General features: G+C 40.0%; 1 protein-coding gene across 2 annotated transcripts in view; it reads right to left on the bottom strand.

Moving 5' to 3' along the window:
- LOC109033396 (alpha-1A adrenergic receptor) overlaps window positions 1–20,075 on the bottom strand; it is a 232,187-nt gene extending 212,112 nt beyond the window's left edge. Inside the window, exons 1-2 of one of the 2 annotated variants that reach the window (XM_072305496.1) lie at window positions 19,844–20,075; window positions 2,685–2,711 (exon numbers count right to left, since the gene is read on the bottom strand). The gene's annotated coding sequence lies outside the window, so the exon portion shown is untranslated. The remainder of the gene's footprint in view (window positions 1–2,684; window positions 2,712–19,843) is intronic. The other variant, XM_072305495.1, reaches the window with a different exon arrangement.

Here is a 20,075-nt window from a genome sequence, read left to right as displayed (position 1 = left end):
CCATTGAATCACCTTAAGAGCTGACCATACAAGTTTTAACATGGTTTTATTTTTATAATTTTAACTATTTTAAATCAAATGATTTCAAGACTTTTTGAAATTTACCTGAATTACCTTTGAAATTCCTTTTGAATTTACATTGTTTTCGAATCCCCTATCAATACTCCCCAAAAATGCGCAAATTCCCTTTAGTCGAGATCCGAAACCAATTACACCCACTTGCAATTGAATCAAACGAAGCGAGAACGATTCAGTCCTCGATTGCGCGCCTCGAGTTCGACGCCGTGTCACGCGCTCCCTACAGACGCTAAGTACCTATAACGAGAACAATCATAACGAAGGCTAAATTACTGAGGGCGATTATGAATAGGTAACATCGCGTCGTTTGGATATCGGAATCCAGTCGGAGCTACTCTCGCGGAAGCTGCCCCCCTCCCCCCCCCCCCGCTCGGCATTTATTTGAAACAAAGGTTGCCTACAATGGGGGCCCGCCCTCCCCCGCGCCACCCCCCTCGAGGAGGTATAAATAAGATCCGCTTCGAGCCCTACTTCGTTTCTCTCTTCGCCTTGTTCAACCCCTCCTTGTTCTCTTTCGGCCCTCCGATTGAGCCGCAGGGTTGCCGATGGAGCAGGGGCAAATTCTCGCAAGGGCTGTACTGCCGGTGCTGAGGAAAAACGCCGTATGAGCCTTCAGGCGTTGCCAAATTTACTCCGATAAAATGCTTATTTTTGAGCAAAGTTGTGAATACTTTTCCTTTAAATTTTCAGAATTTTTAGGTGAAATTGCGAAAAAAATTATCTCAGAAATTGGGGGGAAAATATTCATAAATTTACCAGGAAATTCGTGTTTTATCAAAGGAAATTTGGCAACGCCTGAAGGCTCATACGGCGTTTTTCCTCAGCACGGCAGTATACTGCCATGCTAAGGGAAAACGTCGTATAAGCCTTCAAGCGTTGCCAAATTTCCTTCGACGTATTAATAATTTTCAGGAAAATGTGTGAATATTTTTCTTCCACTTTCTCCGATAATTTTGTTTGCAATTTAATCTGAAGTGCCTGAAAATTTCCAGGAAAAATATTCATAACTTTTCTCAAAAACAAACATTTTATCGGAGGAAATTTGGCAACTCTCGAATGTTCATACGGCGTTCTTCCTTAGCACAGCAGTCAGTACAGGTAGAGAATTATCGGGAAAGTACGGTCACTGAAGGATTTGCCTCTGATTGGCTCAGCTATCGTGGGCTTGATATTAACTCGGCAGACGTTGCATGCAGACGATGCAAAAGTGCAAAAAATTAATTTTTAGTCCCTAGTATCACTCTGACTTTACCCCCACACGAGTTTGCCTTCGGGATACAAGACTGGTGGGTCAATTGGACTGCATTTTGGAATTTAGAACAAGTCTAGGAGTCTTATTTGTGTAGCTAAGACTTACTTGTCTAGGAAACAACGTATATACTATCAGTATCCTGTGCTCATATGTGCTTTTTCCGATGAGCTAGATATTGTAGTTCCTTATTTCAAAATGCAGTCCAATTGGCATTACCATCCCTGTATTGCGTCATACACCTGCCAGAAAAAAACCGTTTTTTCTTTTCTCGGGTCTCGGCCACCAACATGTAGGTCTCAGGTTTTTTCATCGATATTTTTTTATAAATTTGAATTTGCTTTCCTGACTGAAATTGGCTGAATTTTGAACATCTCGGGTGTTTTATTGTTGTATTTTAGCCTTGTTTCTCGTTTTTCTTCCCCTCGTTTTTCTCCTTTTGCGATGTATCGATTGATCTACCATTTGAACCTATAGAAAAGGATCAATGAACAGAGTGTTCGCAACGAACACCCTAATAATCGATTCTTTACCACAGCTTCAAATGGGGAAAAATCGATAATCAAATGGATTGCATTTTGCAATTTGGAACTATAAATTCTGCCTATTCTGGAAAAACACTTATGTGCATAGGGAAACAAATTGCTCATACGTTACTTTTAAACCGGGTTAGAATTTATAGTTCCAAATTGCAAAATGTAGTTCAAATCATTCACTCCTCGCCACTGGTTAGGTGAGGAGTGTCATGCAACAAAAATTTTAGGTAACGACAATTGACCTGTGCTTCTTGTGTCGCCGACTTAAACAGTTTTTTCTGGGAAAGTATATATGTTGAGATGTTTACCGAGTTTCGAGACCAATATTGTGCATTGCATTTGAAAAACTCTTTTTAACCTGAAACTACATTATGGTAAGATTCATAATTGGCGCAACAACTGGAACAGGTGATAAACTATCAAGGTTGACAAATCAACCCCTTCTCACCCGTTATCACCCAGCGTCGACGCCATTTTTCATCATAATGATAACCAAGAGACTCAGTTACCATACCGTCTATATAGTAGGTACGTTAATTTTATAACAGTTATGTAATTTTCATGCCCAAGATGACCAAGATAAAAGAGGATAGACTACATGCAACCGATCCAACAAGCGCACTTCCGTTTCAAACAAGTTGAGCCTTTTTAAGCCTTCAATTGAAAAGATAGGCAACATGCAACAATCCCTAAAACTCGCGGTACCGACATATTTATCTTATACTACAATTGATTCTTATAAAGTATCTGAATGAGGATATGGAAGAAAGCTTACATTTACATCTGGCGAAAAAGGAAGTGAACGAAAAAAACTTACGTACTTCAAAAGCTCCAGAACGATTTGATATCTGAAACATAAAGATTATTAATCGTAATTTATTGCAAAATAGGTACAGTCAATCAGGACTACTTTCACACGATTGAGAGACACTTTTAAAACCGCGTTAAACTTCTAGAGTTTAATACAAAGATATAATTATAAATTAAGCGAAAAATTGTCATCAATAACGCAGACGCAGACAAAATAACTTCAAAATACGCATTCAGTATTTTGGAATTTTTACAAAGTAATCTTCAGAGAACTGGAGAGCGTTTAGCATCGGAAACTTAATATCGACCCTGCATCGATTTTTAGCTGTTCAAAACAATCTAAATTACTCTGAGGGCCCTTTTGCGTGACTTTGATACAAATCAAAACATAAAGTACGAACAAAGCTGCTCCTTTTCTCGAAAATAGAAATAAAAAAATTACGACTGATTACGGTGTCATAATTCATGAGAGACAGGAGGTAAATGAAGTGATTTCTTTTTCGATATAATCAGGTCAGTTGTTAGAACATTATTCGGTATCAAAAACTATCACTGTAAGCAATTTGTATTTTTACTTAAACTTTTCACGTGGAAAATCAAACGTATGGTAATATTAACAGTCAAAAATAAATCTAGCTGGTAGTGATACTCGGATTATAGCTCCAGATTAATTATGGGTCATACTTTTCCCCACTTTTTTTCTGAAAATAAAATAATCCGCTTTTTCAGTTGATTGAGATTTTATTTAAGGTTCGATCAAATTCAAACCACTCTATACTCACCGATTCAAAAAAACTGAAAATTCAATCATGAAAACTTATTTTTCATTTAAGAAGCAGAACCTGCACAGCGTTCAGTAGCGCGAAGTGACTTTAAAAATATCTTGACTTTTAGTGGAGGAAGTTGGGGGAAAAACTAATAATGGAAGTCTGTCTTTAAGAAACCGGTAAAAATAAAATCGGAGGAATAATGGTTCGTCGAAAAGGCTGACGGAAGAGAGGACAGCGGCAGCGGCACCTGAGTATAATTTGCATCGGAATTAATTTTTTTTTTACCCGAGAGGCTCTTAAGTTAGACAGTAAACAAAAACACGGTTGCAAAATTGAAAAGTTCTGTCAAATATCAAGATGAAGTACGTAAAGAAAAATCCAAAGATTCTCCAAATCGCATATCGATGGCTGAGGTTGGAAAATGCGTGTCTCCAAGGACGTCTCCGCAAATTTTTGTTTGTATTCAATATTTCTTTAATTTTCTCCGAAAGATTTTCCAAATCACTTTTACACTTTTTTGTATACTGAACTTTCAAGTATTCTATAAACGGAGAAAAAGAGACGCAAAAAAAAATATGAGAGACAAACAAGTGGGTCTCTCATTCTTGTGGACATATCCATTTTCCACTGCATGCGAATGACAATACGAATAATACAACTATTTTAACCTTACGGATGTGCGTGAAGTATTTGACTCATCGGAAGGCGTTCTACAGACCAGCGAAGCATTTGAACTGGTTGTTTCCTCCTGAGTACATGTAAGCTTCAATTTATAAAACTTAATAATTTCAGCCTATAATATTGATCGAACAATAATATCGAAAAATAAAGCTTTTCCGATGAGAGGCTGCATGGGGTTCTCCCTAGCTGCCACGAGCCCAGCCCTAGCGCAAAGAGTGCTTCACGCTACTGATAGCCACATTTCGCCAATGAACAAATCTTGGTGATAATTCAAGTAATTTCAGAAAGCCACATCTCGCCATTTAACAAAACTCGGTTTTAATTCAAAGAATTTAAAATAGATCTAGAGATCATTTTGTGCTATTAGCCATAAAATTTACCTAGAATACCCCGTCCTTTCCCGAGGCATGACTATGGCAAGAAAGAAGAAGGCAAATGCCCGTACGGGCCTTATATGGCCCTGAAATTCTTTAAAAATTAATAGGACTTAAAATTTGATCCTACTAAGCCCATTATTTGTTTTCTAATCATTATTCTAAGACTCCTGTTAAGTTTTTCAGTTACTCATTTCATGTTAAAGGTACCATTGAGTGTCCAAAATTTAATTTCCTCTTGTTTTTTTTTACCAAAACTAATAAAACATTGGTAATTTTTTAATGCATTCACTGCGAATTAATAATGAGTACCAAATTGACAGTCGATTTTGTTGATTTATGTAGTTTTTATGGGATTGGAAAACACATCCAAAGGAAAAAGAACACGCTACTCTAGGCACATGGCAAACATGCAACAAAGACTTTAAAAACTTGACTATTTTTAGCTACGAACATTTTTGCACCAAGAGAAACTTCGTACACCCTGCACTATCTTTCGTTATGCAATGAACCTTAAAAACCGAAGCAGGTATATTTCCTTGTTGAAACTTTTTAAGGCTTTTTCAATTTTAGGTCTACTACCGTGCTAAGAAAAAACGCTGTATGAGCATTCGAGAGTTGCCGAATGTCCTCTGGTAAAACGTTAATTTTTGAGGAAAGTTATGAATACTTTCCGTTGAAATTTTCAGATACTATAGATTCAATTGTTAATGAGACCCTGTAAAAAATTGGGAGATTAGTTTGCAAAAGTTTTCGGGGAATTTCGTATTCCATCGAAGGAAATTTGGCGACATCTGAAGGCTAAAACGGCGTTTTTCCTTAGCACGGAGTGGAAATTGCATTCGGCGAACAGGTTCTATGCACAACGCACGACAGAATTAAAAACTTTCAGGTGGCAGAGGAGTTTATTGGTGCCTTGAGTGGTTTCTGCAAGACCTATCTGTTCTCTTTTTCGCCATCCACCATCTAAAGTCTCCAATTTTTCATGCGCCCTTATAGAACACATTATGTTGTCAGCGGGCTGATTCTTGAATTGATGGACTATAGTCAAAAAGAAAATGTAGGAGTCCTATTGATGGATGCGGGTGGTTGGAATGGACAAAGAGATTTAGTATTAGACTAACATAACCCCAACCCACGAGAGAACAGCTTTAATTAGTCCATCATTTCGTCTCTTAGTCCACAACAACCACCCGATCAACCAAAAGGTTCGCTCCGTTTGCTCTTTGTCTTCCCATCTTGTCTATCTGTCCTTTGTCTATCGCTTTGCCTATCAATTCAATAATCAGCCCGCAGTCTCACAATTGCATGTGGATCTTTCTCCCGAAACTTTCATGACTGGTTTGCTTAACGGCATTTCTTTAATCGGTCATGCAAACTCTCTCTCTTCGGGTGATAATGTTATGAGGACCCAAAATGCATGTTTTTGCAAAAAGGGCGTCAGCCGCTATACGCCCTTTGCTGTAAAATGCCTCAATCGAACCATTCAACTAGGCAACATTGACAAAACGAAAGACAATCGTGATACCCACCACCATTTCTCCCTCTCCATCCCCCTCCCCTTCCCCTAGCTCCTACTCGTCCTTGATAACACTACAAATGAGCTCTGCGAGAGTTAGGCGCAAATTTAAATAGGTGAACGCGCGCTGTGCCACCTAAGGAGAAAAGCAGTATGAACATTACAGGGTTGCCAAATTTCTGCTGATACTAATAGAATTTTCTTAAAAATTGACGTATATTTCCCCGGAAATTTTTCAAAGATTATTATCGGCAATTTAACCTAGAGCTTTAAAAAAATTCAAAGGGGAATGAACATAACTTTCATGGAATATAAATTTTTGGCGGCTAAAATTTGGCAATTTCCGTACGCTCATACGATGTTGAGCCTTAACTAGGCAGCTCGGCTTCCAAATCCGACTCTTGCAAGGTTGCCAGATTGTCCGATGGAGGATCCGCTGCACGCAAGAGATACAGCCAACTGGCAGTTTTTCTTCGTGGCCGGCAGTCAGGTTTGCCCGGAGAGAGATCTAACCAAAATGAAAGTGAACTAACAATCTCGCGAACTGTTATGAACTCGCGGTAGCAGAACCATAGGAGGGAAAGATAAAGATTATGAACGAAAGTGAATTTTTTTCATATAACGCATGCATACGAAAGTGAAAGAAGTGAACATTTTTATGTAACCATTATAAAAAAAAATTCATAATTTTCATGGCTCATACGGCGTTCTTCCTTAGCACGGCAGCACTATGAATGATTTACATGTGTTTAAGTGGGGAGAATGCTGATATTTCAGCACCGTCCGGCAACAATGGACCCTGTGACAAACTCGAACTCGAGGCGGGATGCCTACCCGAAAGCTCGAAGGGGGCGTCGCGGTGCGGGTGGCGGGGGGTGAAGAGGCGGGGGAGAGATTAATATTTATCACCTTCCATCAGAATGCCGCGCCTACTCCGGGGTCTCCGACTCGACTTTGCGTCGGGAATCCCGATTTTTTCCCGGGCGGGCACGGAGACCCCTCAAATTCGTCGCTTGGCTGACATAAGGGCGTAACTACACATTGAGATGAGCCCGAAAAAGCATTGAAATGTATGGAAGACAGGGTTCATTCCAGAGTGCAGTTACGCCCTTATGTCAGGTAAGCGACGAATTATACGACGCGCGAGTATTAGAAGCGCCGCCAAATTTGTTTTGATCGAATACGGAGTGATTCTGGATTAAGACCGAATCTTCGGGGTGGCTTCTCAACCCCATTCTAACAGGCTGGTCTTTGAAACCCCTGTTTTGGAAATCTTAATCAGGAGACAAAAACGAAGAAGAAGGAGGAGGAAGAAGAAGAAGAGTGAGAAAGATAAGAAGGAAAAATTAAAATAAGAAGAGTAATAAAAGAGAAGAGGGGAAAAAAGAAAAAAAGAAGGAGTGAAAAAGAGAAGAGGGAACAAAGGAAAAGAAAAAGAGTGAGGAAGAAAATAGGAGAGAAAATAAAAATCAGAAGAGTAATAATAAGAGATTTATGAATCAGGAGAAAAACACGAAGAAGAAGAAGCAGAAGCAGAAGAAGAAAAAGAAGAGGGAGAGTAAGAAAAAAGGAGGAAAAATTGAAATAAGAAGAGTAATAAAAGAGAAGAGGGAAAAAAGAAAAAGAGAAGGGGTGAAAAATAGGAGAGGCAACAAGGGAAAACAAGAAGAGCGAGAAAGAAAAGGAGGAAAAATAAAATAAGAAGATTAATTAAAGAAAAGAGGGGAAAAAAGAAAAAGAAAGGAGTGAAAAAGAGAAGAGGAAACAAAGGAAAAGAAAAAGAGTGGGAAAGAAAGATGAGAAAATATACAAAGAAGAAGAGTAATAATTAGAGATTTCTGATTCAGGAGATGAAAACGGAGAAGAGAAAGAAGAAAAAGAAGAGGAGGAGGGGAAGAAGAAGAAAAGAATGAGAAGAGTAATAAAATAGGAAAGGAGAAAGAAGACAAGCAGTGAACTCCAACACAATGTGTTGATAAGGCGCGTCATTAACTCGCACATATCAACCCCTTTAGTTTTCATTTACAGAGATTTCAAAACAGGCAAACAGCACAACAAGAGAATTCACGATCCAACACTGCGAGGTCAAAGACGCACCTTGACGAGACTGTGTATTGTGAATGTAGAAAGCTATTCGATCGAATTTAAGTTTTTTGATCTGCCTCAAGCAAAATCTTATCAGATTCTTGAAGAAAAGTGCTACGGAATAATTTAAGCGAAGAAAGGAAAAATTCTGTCGAACTCCTAGAAGATAAAGTCGATTTAAAGGTATTCTGGGGCTAAAATACCCAAATCACCGGTAGTAAAAATCCCGTTATATTATTGAAAAGAAATTGACTCGATATAAATGCAATTGCATTAAAGACGTCTTGATTTTGTTATTTTAAACGTCTTTCCATGCAAAGAAGTTCAACCATGTCGTTGCTTTATTCATTCATGAATTGAAAGTAAGCAATCTACATCCCGAAAATCTACTGATTTGCCGTAAAAAATTGCAGAAACTTGATATACCAGGTCGATGCACCCACTCGTTGAATTTACCAACCAATTTTCGTGAGTGCAAATGTGTAAAAATCAATATGCTATAGTCATTTTGGGTGCATTTATTTTTCATGAAACAATAATAATTTCAATCCCGAAAAACCATCAATTTTCCGTATAAAATCGAAAAAATCAAAATATGTCGACTCCCCGACGTGAAAATTAGATTCTACGTATGTGTAAATACTTATGTATCGATATGCTGAACAGAATCTATGTGTGGACAGTCAGAAGCCCGCGGCAACATTAATTCAACAGAAAAACTGTAAAAATTAGATCGGATTTTAGCCGCTTTGCCCGCCTCTCCTCGTTACTTACAACAAACCGTTCTTATACTCATCTCAAAATTTTTCTCAGAGCTTTGGGTTATTATCAGCTTCCATTTAAACCTCCGGTTCGATGGCCGAATCGGCTGCCAAAAAAGCAAGCCACTGTTGAAGGGTTCTATGAGAAATTCGTGATATTATCGGCTCTCAGGAAATCACCCCATGTCTAAAATTGGTGGTATAAATGTTTAAGTGCTTAAAATAATCGTATTCAAGAAACTAAGGAATTAAACTATGGAGTCAATTTCTTTTTAATAATATAACGGATTTACTACCGGTGATTTAGCTATTATAGCCCCAGAATACTTTTAAAGCGCCTTTGCGTTCCAGAATCTCGACGGAATTTTTTTTTTTTTGGCTTAAACGATTCAAGAAACATTGTAGTTAAAAATATAAAGATTTTTCGATTTGGACGTATGAAAAATGTTTAACTCGTTCAGGCACACCGTGTATTGTATGGAGTACTGCTGTTATTCGACCGTTGTCTTCAGGTCAAAATTCTTACAAAGAAGCCCCTTGCAAGAGGCAAATTTTTTGTAATTTCTCCCAGTTTTTTCAGCGTTAGGTATATAAATGAATTGCTTGTCATATTCTGAGGTCAATTATATTTAATTGTAATTTATACTTTCTTTTTTTCCCCTTCATTTTATTTTTCGTATCGAGAAGTCGAGGTTTCGTTGATTTCTTCGGATTTCGATTACTGTAACTTCTCTTCTATTCGGCCGATTTTTATGAATGAGGTCTCTTTTTATTTGTGTTTTAACGGAGAGTAAGGAAAAAATTGCTAAATACACGCGAAACAATTTTTTTTTAAAATTGGACGAATCCTAGCGTGACGGTGAAATGTTTAATGAAGCGTGAGTAATTGGGGTACGGGTATCGGCCGCGTTGGGACCCAAGGCGGCCCAAGGCCTATTGTTCTTCGTGACGCCGACGCAGTGATCAGGAGCGTGGGGACGAGAGGGCTGAGTGGACTCCTGTATGAGCCAGGTTTAGCAAATGGTCTAAAGAGTCTCGAGGCTCATCACAGATTGCACTTACCACTATCCTGCTGGCCCCGGCTATCAGAGCAAGGAGTACCAACTTTTGAAAAGGATAACAGTGGTGTGGAGATATGTCAAAGCAACGTTTTGAACAAAACGGAGTGAGTGAAATTCTCATTCAAGGAGTGCCGAACTGGTCAGCCATCCTCGAATCAGTTCGCTTGCTTCCGCTTATATATGCATATTTTAAATCAGCGCGTCGTACTCTTAGGCTTTTTTTAAAAAAACCAAGTAACGTAGACTCTTGGTATTCACTGCACATAAACTAGCGAGCCCCAGAATGAGAAACAACTTTAAATCATAATTATTGACGGATAAATAAACTTTTTACACGCTTTGGAAAATCTCAGAAGTTCGCGGTAGTCACTTTTCGGTAAGGAACTAAGGGACTCGGTTATTGTATCGAGCAGGGTTCGAAACGATCGCAAAGGCGGTATACTACGTATACGCGCCAAAATAGAGAAGAGGAAACAAAGGAAAAGACAGAACATTTTTTCAAATTCACCGCAGCCGCGGGCAGTTACTCCAGTCAAGGACAATCAGGTACCTCTGAAGAGAGACGTTAGAAAACCTGACTCTCCCATTTAAACCTATGGAAAAATATCGATGAACAGGGTGTCCGCAACGAACACCTTAATAATCGATTCTTTACTATAGCTTCAAATGTGAATACATAGATAATCGATCATTCACGCCCCGCCTGTGGTTTTCTCCTCATTTTTTATGGTACAAAATCTGTCGAGAGCATACGTAAAAAAGATATGCAACAGTTTGTAATATTGCTTGTTCAAGTAGGTCTGGTTTCCTGACGTCTCCGGCTGTCTCTGGGCAAACCTGATTGCTGGCAACTATTAGAAATTGCTTGTTGACGCAGTAAATACAGCAACAAAAAACGGAATACACAATTTATGCGTTAAAGAGTGGATTTTAGACATTTCCGATTTGCTCAACACGTAATATCTATGCGATGTTACCCACAAAGAGAGTCCCAGTTGGCTGTAAGTATTTCTTTTGTGCACCAGGCCTATTCCTCAGCCCTCTCCTGTCGTAAGGGGGTCTCTTGATTTCCACATGAGCCCCAGAAGGCATAGATTTTAATATAAAACAGGGCTCACTTGGAAATTGAGATACGCCCTTGCGTCAAAGGCGCGACGTCTTAACCTAAGTGGGTCACGTCATACTCGGAAGCGCCTTCGAAACGGAGGGAAGGCAACGCGCAACGCTTGAATGTTTTCGCGGGGTGTGTGACAGCACGAAGGGGGACGGATAGTAATAAACGAAAAAGCACCTGCCGAATATTTGACCAGAGCAGTGTCACCATTTCTGCAGAGAATCCTCCGCCAATGCCGAAGGGCGGGATGAGAAACGAAGATTTTCACTCGAGAAACGGCAAAGCGGGACGGGGGGGTTGGTTGAGGTGATTTGAGTGGCACAGAGTCCTCCCTAACCGCGAAAAATGAAAGGAAGCGTGGCATTACTCGCGATTCTCCGTAGTTTACAACACTGCCGTGCTAAGGAAGAACGCCGTATGAGCCTTAAGACGTTGCCAAGTTTCCTTCGATAAAAACCGAATTTACTATAGGAAAATTGTGAATATTTTCTTCCAAAAATTTCAGACAAATTTGAACGCAATTTAATCTAAAATATCTGAACATTTCAAAGAAAAAGGAGCATGAATGTCGTCAAAAATGCATGTTTAATCAAGGGAAATTTGGCAACTTTTGAATGTTCATACGGCGTTCTTCCTTGGCACGACAGAACACTAGACCTGACCCTTTTAAATGTGTATAAAATAATCGATTTCCATCGAACCTATAGGAGAGGCAAGCTGTCCACAAATGGTCATTCTTTTTCGATGAGGTGAACCAAAACCCGGACCAGAAATCGTATTAATTTAAAAATTGCAAAAGTTAAGACAGGTCGACATTTTTTTTTTATTTCTCTCTTCTAAAGCCCAAGTTTATAAATCGTCGGGAGTCCTTGATCATAAAAACCGAATAAGTGAAAGTTTTAAATATTTAAACCTTTTACTAATAAAAATTCATGATACTATTTAAAAACTTAAATAGAACACCCTATTATTAGGGTTACTTCTTATTAAAGTATGAAAAGAAAGATCTTCAAACTTAACAAACTTAACACATTTGGCGGTATTTGAACATTACTTGAGGAATCTGCCGCTTAATTGATAACCCGCAAGTTAATAAGGGAGAAACTGTTCAATGTTATAAACCAATCGAGATTATTTCATAAAATCTCCAAGCTGAAAGTATACAATTTCAGTTTTAGATCAACATCCTAACGGTAACAAGTTCGGAGTCCAAACGGAACCACGAAACGCCTTCATACTTCCGAAACACTTCACGCACATCCGTAATGCTCAAATTGTTGTATCTTTCGTATCGTCCGTTGCAGCAGCAGATGTTTGTGTGAACGTTAATGTACTTCTATGCAAGGCACGATTTTAAGCGTTTTAATTCATGATTCCTCATCAAAATTTCACGTAAAACTCGATTCGCGTAACAAAAACTACTGGAAATAACGCCCGCCGAAGATATTAACGTGTTTCTAGAATTGGCTACAAAAAATTTGACCCAAAACCAAAAGAAAATGAATGAAAAACCAGGGTATGCACTGATAAAAGGAATTATCCTAATCTCTAAATTTTCTCTAAGATTCTTTTCTATCTTTCAGATGTTCCAGGGGAGTCCAGATAATACATACTATTTCAGTTTTCGAAATGGGCATGAGAGGCTAGGCCCGTTCAGGCCCCTCAAAAGCTACGCCCATGTTATGGCTCATCGATAATTTTTTTCGAAGATAAAATTTTTTCAACTGGCATGGCGTACTTTGCGATACATCAATTGGACTACATTTTGCAATTTAGAACTATAAATTCTAGCCCGGTTCAAAAACAACGCATGTCCCATTAGTTTCCCTACGCACATAAATAAATTCCCAGAGGAGCCAGAATTTATAGTTCCAAATTGCAAAATGCAGTCCAATTGATCTGTCATTTAAACCTACGCAAAAGGGTTGATAAACTTCAATAATCGACTCTTTACCACAGCATCAAATGGGGAAACATCGAAAACGATCATTCACGCCTCGCCACTGTTCCTCAAAATAATAAAATTTGAAATCCATCAACTGCTATCAACCCCCCCCCCCCCCAAAAAAAAAATTGATCTCGTTTTCTGACCACTGACCACATAGTGAACAACATTCTGAGAGCCGTTCGCACATCTTCCTTTTGCTAACTCAGTGAAAAGGGTGATAACAGAAGGAAACTCGCGGAGCAGGGACGGTGAAGCAAAAAGGGGTGGTAGGGGGTGGAAGGAAAAGGGAGGGGGTGGATGCGGGTCTATTAGAGTGCAGAAGAGCAACAGGTGCCGTGCAACGATGTAGGTTGAGAGGGAAGAGATAGTGTGTTGTGTGGGTGGCTCACCGGTTTAAGGCCTCATTTCCAAAGAACCGCGTAGCTTTAATTGAAACCGCAAGCTGTTACGTCGTTTTAAAAGCGCTACTCGAGACTAACCGAGGTTAGTTGCGAAGGGTCTAGGGATTTGTTCCTTGCTGATAAAAAAACACGTATCTCCACTGGGTTCGCCGAAACAGGGCCGCGGTTTTAGCGTATTGTTAGTGCGGTCCCTGAGCGCATCTTTGATTCTCCGAGCCGTCGCGCCTCTGACGTAAGAGCGTATCTCGATTTTTACGTGACCCCTGCGCCCCGTGTAACTTTATGCTTTCTGAGGCTCATGTGAAAATCTAGGTACGCCCGAGGAGCGACGAGCTAAGAACGGATTTTTCGCACTGCTTGGAAGTCATTACTCCGGAAAATAAAGTGGGAATCCCACCCGTGGCCGCAGGTCATTCCTGCCAAGGAAAAACACCACATGATTTTCCGCAAGTTGCTAAATTTCCCCCGATAAAATAATTATTTTTGAGGCCGTAATAATATTTTTCATAATTAGAATGACGCTTTTTGCGTATTATTGGTAGATATAAGTAGAGTACCTTTATAGTAGAATATGGACAGCTCGATTTATGTGTAGCTCTTGTAGGGCCCAAAAGGGCGAGAATGTGTAAAATGAAAATCACCAGGAAAGTGCCACTGCCAACCTACGCATTTGAAAGATTAATCAATATGGCCGACAGCGCCATAGAGAAAAAAAAGGAGGTGTTTGCATCTTAAGGATTGTGCGTACCCTGTGACGTGAATGGGTACAAATTTGTCAGCAAAATCTGGAATTCGAAGTATGAAAACGGACCATGACGTCCGATTTTTTCGCTTAAATCAAGTCATGATATAATTTCGAACACATTGTGTAGAATGAATTTTTTCCATGAACTACACCATATCCAAGAAAATCGATGATACAAGTCGCCGTACCGACCTACGTCATCAAAAAAAGTCTAAGATGCCCAAAATGCGAACTCCTCCTTTTTTCCCCTCTACGTGACAGCGCATTGTAAAAATTATAATGGTTGCTACATCAGCAATACTTTTCTTGCAATTTATAGATCTTGCAAAGACTAGAAAGAAGACTTTCTCGGCGATTGGAAGAAAGGATTCCAAGTTTTCCTCGTAAATTCGAATTCTATCAGACGGAATTTGGCAACGGCGGAAGGCTAGTACATACGGCGCGGCGCGGAGTTCTTCCTCAGCATGGCAGATTTCGCGGGGAGATCGGGATGTTGAGAGTGGTCTGCCTTTACATGGGTTTTTAGACAATATGTAGGGCAGGTGAAACCCCCTAGGTCAGTCAGAACGTCATCGGATACAGAGCATCGGAGGAGGAGGGGGGGGGGGGTAAAAGTCAGTGACTTTCCACAAGTTGTCGATGGCAAAACGGTAGAGAAAAGTCAAGCAAATGGTGGAATATTTCATTAATTTCTTGGAGACGTTCCTGGAACGCCACAAAAGACTGAAACTCAATCGCTTGATGCATTTTCAACCAATTTAAAGTTTTCAAATTATAACAGGAACTTATCCAAAACGAATTTCCATAATAATTGCAATTACAGCGAAATTTCTTCGGAGTGTATTTTTAATGATAATGATGTAAATGATTACATTTAATGCTGCTCCAATTCTCTTCATAAGCCTGCCTTCTGTGAATTGTGAAAACCTATCAGTCATGGAAATGCTTTTCTTACCCGTGAAATTTTGGTTGTCACCAGGAGCTGTAGAAGTTTTTTAGACGAATAATAATCAGTGTGTATTAACTTACTGTAATGTACCTCTATTGTTAAAAATTCCGCAAGTTTGGCTCAGGGCCGGATTTACTTACTTGCCGCCACGGGCCGCCTGTATTTTGTCGCCCCTCCACTCATTCATTTTGAAACATCAATAAAAACCATCAAGTGAACGTGCTGGAGGGGGAGGGGTGCACGAGACTCGTTTACTCGTGTTGGGCACATTTTTTGCGAAAGCCCTGTCAACACTACTGGCAAAAGTTCACGGAACTTGGCGCGAAAGTTAAGTTCCGTAAGCCTATCTCTGTGCGGACAAGGTCTTCCATTTGTATGAAATGAACGAAAAAATTATGTAAGAACAAACATAAATGTATAGTTTAATAATTTTAACTTCCGCCGCCGCGCCACGCTGACTGCACTGTGTTTGGCGCAATGCGTGAAGTATTCTTACAGTCTTGTGTGCGCTATGCGTTTCACGCCGACCGCTGCTGCACGGCGTGCGCGCACTGTGTAAGACGCAATGCGTGAAGTATTCATGCAGTCTTGTAGGCGCTATGCGTTTCACGCCGCCCACTGCTGCACGGCGTGCACGCACTGTGTAAGACGCAATGCGTGAAGTATTCATACAGTCTTGCAGGCGCTATGCGTTTCACGCCGCCCACTGCTAACCGCAGCGAACGCGCTGTCTTTGACGCAATGCGTGAAGTATTCATGCAGTCTTGTAGGCGATATGCGTTTCACGCCGCCCACTGCTAACCGCAGCGACCGCGCTGTCTTTTACGCAATGCGTAAAGTATTCATGCAGTCTTGTAGGCGATATGCGTTTCACGCCGCCCACTGCTAACCGCAGCGACCGCGCTGTCTTTTACGCAATGCGTGAAGTATTCATGCAGTCTTGTAGGCGCTATTCGTTTCACGCCGCCCACTGCTAACCGCAGCGACCGCGCTGTCTTTGACGCAATGCGTGAAGTATTCATGCGGTCTTGTAGGCGCTAATATGTCTTACATGCCGACCGCCACCGCAGCGCCGAAGGAGGGTTTCTCCTTTTTATCTCAAGTCCTCGTCATCATTGCTCTCTGCGCCGTGCCTTTCCAGGCTGAAGTCCGTGTTCGGTTTCTCTCTTAGTCTAACTCGAGTTTTTCCGTGAGACAACTCGGGCGTTCAATTTGGCAACAGTGGAAGCATCCGTCAAAAAGGGTGGAGCTCGGGAGCGGAAACTGACCCCGCCAGAAGGGGCGCAAAGTCCGGTCAAGGGTCAAATTTCTGAAATGAATAGCCGCCTCCCCCGAATTCGAGGGGAGCCCAACGACCTACGATAATTCAAAAAAGTTTCTCTTTCCACCCGGCGAGGTTCCGCTTCCCCCCCTCTTTAATTAAGAGCCCGGTGCTGCCGTGCGAAGGAAAAACACCGTATGAACCTTCAGGCGTTGCCAAATTTCGATTGTTAAAACACGAATTTCCTGGTAAACTTATGAATATTTCTCTTCCGAATTTCAGACAATTTTGCTCGGAATTTCACCTTAAGCACCTGAAAATTTCAACGAAAAATATTCATAACTTTCCTCAAAAATGAAAATTTTATCGAAGGAAATTTGGCAACTCTCGGATGTTCATACGGCGTTCTTCCTTGGCACGGCAGAGTGGCGTGGCGTACTTTGCGATATATACATTGATCTGCCATTTAAACCCATCGAAAAGGATCGATGAATAGGGTGTTCAGAACAATCTGCCATTTAAACCTATGGAAAAGGATCGATAGGCAGGGGGTTCGGAACAATCTGCCATTTAAACCTATGGAAAAAGATCGATAAACAGGGTGTTCGGAACAAACACCTCCTGGTAAATAGTCGATTATTTAACACGGCTTCAAATGGGGAAATATCGATAGTCCATTGGTCACGCCTCGCCACTGTAAGAGACCTCGTCTTGGGCAAAGCATCTTCGTTCTTTCTTTCCAGATCTTGCGAAGGAAAAGAATTACGCGTTCTGTTCCCTATGTCGGAGACAGTGGCGTGGCGTGAATTGCGATATGTTGATTGTTATGCCAATTAAACCCATGCTGAAGAATCGATTATTAAGGTGTTCGCTGCGAGCACTCTGTTTATCGATCCTTATCTATAGGTTTAAATGACCGATCAATTGATGTATCGCAAAGCACACCACGCCACTGGTCGGAGAGGTCTCCTTGGTTTCAATTTATTTATTTTAAGGAGAAAAAAATCAGCCAAAAATTTTTGGTGAACGGGAAATATTTTTTGCGTAAGATTTTCGGTTCACCAAGATAGCCTCTTGACCGAAAAATAAAACTTTTCGATCCCTAATTATAGCACAGTAGGAACATTTTTAAACCTCATGAATGGACTTTCGCCTGAACAAACGAACATTAATTACTACCTCTTCCACGCAAAATAAAAGGAGAAAAAACATAAATAAATAAGTGATATAGGTACGTTTGACCATAAAAACAAATTTTCCGAGATAAAACATAACTTCCATCTATTCCAAGCCGGGCATTTTTCGAAGCTATCGTTAAATATGCTATAGTCAAGGGCAGTGGCGTAGCGTGAATTGCGATACATCAATTATTATGCCATTTAAACCTATGGCAAAGAATCGATTATTAAGGTGTTCGCAGCGAACACCCTGTTTATCGATCCTTTTCCATAGGTTTAAATGGCATAACAATCGATATATCGCAAAGCACGCCACGCCACTGGTCAAGGGAAGTGAAACCCCGTTGGTTGGCTACCGTTGCTTACGCAGAGGAAGAAGCTTATTCGCTGCGTACTCGTATTGCGTATCATGTAATCGATAAATCCCTTGTTATTAAGTCGCTATCTAATAAGATAAGATTATTAAAAAATGTCTCAAACAACTGACTACATTTGCGGAGCAGGAGCCTCTTTTGAGTAATTTTCAATCAAAATAAGCAGGTGATAAAATTTTAATAAAAAAGAGTTAAAATATGTTTTGTTTAAAAAAATTATAGAAACATTTTTGACGTGAATTTCCCATGCGGAAGCTTTGAAAAATACCACTAGAAACGGCTTCTCTCTCCGTAAATTCTTACTATTGTTTTACTAGTTTTTGAAAAGTGCATTCGAATAGTCATTGCCGCTAGGGTTAAGATGAACTTTATCGATTCCAAAAGAAAACAAAGTACTTAGCTCGAAAAGTTTGTATAGATTCTCAATAATACGGTTAATCATTATGAAATAGGTATAGTTATTAAAGTAGTTAATCAAAGCCTCTAAGTTAATTAAAGTTAATTAAATATTGATCTTAATAAAACTATTATTTAAACTTGTATTAATTTTTTGTGTGGTGCCAACTGAAATTAGATTGACAATTCAAGCCGTCTTACCTACTTAAAGTTCCTTAAAATGTACGACCACATCCCCCAGTTGTTGTAGTTTTCCCTTTCCTCATCTTGTTGTATTCAATTTATTAATTTTCTTAAGTCTAACCGTTGATGTACCGTTAAACTAACCGTTAAAATGTACGACCACTTCCCCCCCCCCCATTTTTGTAGATTTCCCTTTCCTCGTCTATTCGTATTCAATATATTAATTTTCTTAAGTCTAACTGTTGATCAATGAAGTAATAATTACTACAGAAATTATTCGTCATTTTATGAAAAACTGAGATTTGTCCAATAATATAACAAAATTACAGAAACAGGAAATGGATTTCTATTCCTTCTTTTTTTAATTCCCTCGCAATCCTTTTAAGTATCACGTTAGTACGGTTAGTGTGTTTCTTTTATGAGCTGTAATGACACGTATTTTCAGTTACGGATGTGAGGTTTGGCAGCTGAAAAACGGACATTAGATGCATTCCAAGCAACGGAGACGGCATTCTGGAGGGACTCGGTGGATATTTGGACGTATTTCTGCCAAACGGAACTATGGGCATTACGGCATGAGCTCTGAAACCCATAAAAAATATATGCATAACAGGGCTCACGTCATAATGAACATAGTTCCGTTTGGCAGAAATACGTCAATTTCTAGAAAAGATCGGTCCCGCATGATGACGAAGAGCGTCAGACTATGGAAGTCAAAAATAAAATCGACTTTGACGTCATGACCAAACAGCTGGTCTGGTATAGTGATGTGAACAGCATGACGATAGAAAGGTTGCCGAAAAAAACTACTTGGTTCGGTGATTCTTGGGTGGATACGAATAGTAGTAAAAGGATGGCGATAGGGGGTTTTAAATGAAATTGGGGGGGGGGGGTGGTTCAACTCCCTGAACGGCTGCAGGGGGATAGGGTACTGTGGCAGTTGGGTATGTATGTTTATTTTATATAATTAGATTTTTCTAAGCTCCAAATTGTAACTTATTCCTTTTATTTTCTATTCTTTGTTCTGTTCAGACTGTTTTCTCTTTATTTATTTTGTAGACACGGCATCTACGAAAGAACCTTACACTAGAAGGTGTCTAGTCTTGTTGATTTTCTTTATTTTTTCACTTCGTTATCCTGAACAATTTTCTTATTCTGGATGATTTATTTCTGCTCATTCGTGATTACTTCAAAGATAACGAAATAAAACAATAAATGAATTAACAAAAAAAAAACATCGAAACCTGTCACTACAAATGATTTTCGCTTAGAAACGACGAAAAGCATATGTTCTGAATAATTCATTTTTGTACATACTGCTGTCTTTGGAAGCACGGAAAGTCGAGGCTACGGAGACGACAACCACTCACCTGCTTCAACAGAAAATGTTTCGGCACGCCCGGCAGGATATCCTTGACGAGAACTACTGACACCGCACAGCGCCGGGAGGGTTATGCCACCCACCTTCCACCGCCTGCCCACCGCCTACGCATGATCGTCCCCCGGTTCCCGCCAAATTCTCTCGTCCTACGTTTCCTCCCTTAATCCAGTCCGTGCAGGAATTATGAGAGAAATTTGCTCGTGACAAAGATTAAAATTTTT

Source organism: Bemisia tabaci, chromosome 10 (genome assembly GCF_918797505.1).
Source record: "Bemisia tabaci chromosome 10, PGI_BMITA_v3".
Classification (NCBI taxonomy): domain Eukaryota; kingdom Metazoa; phylum Arthropoda; class Insecta; order Hemiptera; family Aleyrodidae; genus Bemisia; species Bemisia tabaci.
This window is presented reverse-complemented; position numbering and strand designations above follow the sequence as displayed.